The sequence below is a fragment of the Hydra vulgaris genome, chromosome 13 (assembly GCF_038396675.1).
Source record: "Hydra vulgaris chromosome 13, alternate assembly HydraT2T_AEP".
Taxonomy (NCBI): domain Eukaryota; kingdom Metazoa; phylum Cnidaria; class Hydrozoa; order Anthoathecata; family Hydridae; genus Hydra; species Hydra vulgaris.
The window spans coordinates 30348239-30351044 of record NC_088932.1 but is presented as its reverse complement, the minus strand read 5'-3'; the positions used below and the strand labels follow the sequence as shown (position 1 = coordinate 30351044).

The following is a 2806-nucleotide window of genomic DNA, read 5'->3' as shown; positions in this document are numbered from 1 at the left end:
TTTAAATGTTTTATGAACTTTCGTATTGCGCAATCTGCTTTTTGAAAAATTAAAAAACAAACAAAAAGGTTTTGATAATTTTATAACAATATCGTATAAAATAATGTCAATAAAAAAATAATAATTTGAGATCATTTTCCTCCGTTGGACTTTTATGGTAAAAGCCGTAGAAACCTTTCAACTTAGTTATTTTCGCTAGTATCTTCCGATCTTCGTCTTTGAATAAATCTGTTGTAAATTGCAATTTGTTTGTTACATTTTGAACAAGTATGGATGACATCTTTGAAAACATTCAATAGTAGCGGAAGGCACCAACAACAAAGCCTTAACAAAATTTAACAAACTTAATAGAAAATTTAGGTCAGCGAGAAAAATAAAATTAAACAATTTTTACCATCGTTTTCGGCTTCTTTTTAAATGAGTTTTTGTAACGCCTTTCTGATTGCAATACGGACAAATTGTTAACACGGGTATATCTTCAAATTTGGTTTCCGTAACTGGCGGTGCCCATATAGATACTTTTCGACTGCAAACTCTGTTACTTGGACCTAATATTATTTATAATTCGTTAAAAATTGTCGAAAACATCATTTTAAAAGTTTAACCTTTTTACTTGTGATGCCATTTGGATTTAAATTTTTTACAACTTTTTTTATTAAACACTTTCTTTTAGGTATTATTAAAAATTTAAAAACTCTTAAAGTAAAAAGAATTGAAATTACGCCATTTACGGCTATAAAAATCGAAGGTTGAAAATTTGAAATCACAAAATTAAAAGTTTAAATAGTTCAAAATTTTTGTTGGCACTGGATAAAAATACTAGAATAAAAAAAAAGATTTAAATAGTGAATATATCTTTGAACTTTTGAAATGGACATACACGATAATGTCTGCGAGTTTTATTCCCAAGACTACTCTAGTTTTAAAGCATTTATATGCCAAAGTAAATTTATTCATGTAATGTTTGAAAGAAAAATTTATACTTGATTGCGTTGGTTGCGGCTCTGAGATAGAAGATCTTGGTTTTGTTTCAGCTTTATCATTCGACAGCAGACAGTCAGTTTCTTTAAAAGTTTCAGAAAATTCATTTTTTACTCGCTTTTTTTTCATTCCAATTTCAAATCTGAATAAAAATTATTGTCGTTAAATTAAAATCTATCTAAAGAGAAAATCATTACCTATGAAACAGATGCAAACATAATGAGCACAAAAGAACACTAAAACTTAATGTATTATAGAAAGACATCATGTATTTAATAATATATCATAATTTCTAATTGAATAAACTTAATTTAATTTTTAACAAAAAATTGAACAATTCAATTTAATATTAAATATAATGAGAGACGGAATTAGATTTCATTTTTTAAGGAACAAATAATAATTAAAAAAATTATTTAAAAAATTTTCTTGTTGAAAACACTATAGAAAACCTAAAAACTAGTAATTAACAAAAAATTGAAACAGAAAAAAGGGATGAATTGGCATTTAGGCGCGCTAAATATTATTTGTTACATAGGTAGATAATTTTATTTTCGACTCCCTAATGTTCTATTCTTTACTTTATTTTAAAAATGTAGAAAAATAAGTTAGAGAATCTTTTGTTTTTAATCTCAAATTGTTTTATTTTTTACATAGATATATATAATCGTTTATTGGAACTCTTGTTCAGACATCTGGTGAATACAATACAATACGCATGTCCAACATACAAATATTAAAACGTGAAACTTATATTTTATAGAATCGAAAATTTAAAACATATATATATATATATATATATATATATATATATATATATATATATATATATATATATATATATATATATATATATACACATATATATAAGTTTTATCAAGTTAAAATCTTGTCACCATAGATGGTATATTGTATGTAATGGGTGTTATGAACCATACTAAAAACAAAACTTTTAAATTAAAAACTAAAAAATCTAATAAAGAAAGACTTTCAACTAAGTCTAGTTGCACAAACTTTGTATATATATGTACACCTCGCTACGCTTATTTCTAAAAAATCAGTTTTCTTAGGGGTAAACGCAGTGAAGTACACTTCACTGCGTCTACCCCTAAGAATTCATTCAAAAGAAATACATTCATTTTGTTAGTTCGACAAAATAAATGTATAAAATAAAGAAATCGAAAACAAATGAAAAATAAATAAAACACATATTAATGTGATATAAAACGTTAGTCATCGTTATTGCTATTTTTTGTTTTTTCCCCATATTTCAACTAAATCGACTTTTAGTTGAATTAGTCGACTTCAAAAATCTAAAAGCTTTTTCCTTACTCCACTGCTATACTTCACCATCAGAAACATCTAAAATTTTCGAACTTTCTGGAACTGCCAGGTCCCGAAATTCTGTGAACTCAAGTATGTTTGGTACCTTAAGCTCTTCAAACTTTGTCTACCTCTTCCTTGACTAAGCACCAGGGTTTCTGGAATTTGACATAAAGCTCTTTCCTTAGAACTGTTGTCTTCACTGCAGTGAAAACCTCATTGAGAGTTGTTTATTTTTAGCATATGTTTTCTGCAGAAAAGCCATAGAAATGCAAAGTTGAAAACAAAGCTAATAATAACAATGGCTCCAAAGTGTAATCTGGTATAAGACACTGTTTTGATGCAACAAATAGCAAATATTTTATCTACAATTTTGAGTTAAAATTGGTTTAGCTTTTTTACTACCTTTGAAGCTTGCTGATTGAATAAACTTCAGATCCAGATCTTAATAAATGGAAAAATTTAATTAGATTTTATTGCATTTATTTCCATTTCACCATTA

At 26.4% G+C, this 2806-nt stretch overlaps 1 non-coding gene across 1 annotated transcript; it reads right to left on the bottom strand.

Moving 5' to 3' along the window:
- Positions 1-65: 65 nt before the first annotated feature.
- Positions 66-1182, bottom strand: LOC100198837 (uncharacterized). Its single transcript, XR_010642885.1, has 3 exons — positions 984-1182; positions 395-548; positions 66-324 (listed from the first exon to the last, which is right to left on the bottom strand). It is a non-coding gene; the product is annotated as an uncharacterized LOC100198837 (transcript).
- Positions 1183-2806: the final 1624 nt, after the last annotated feature.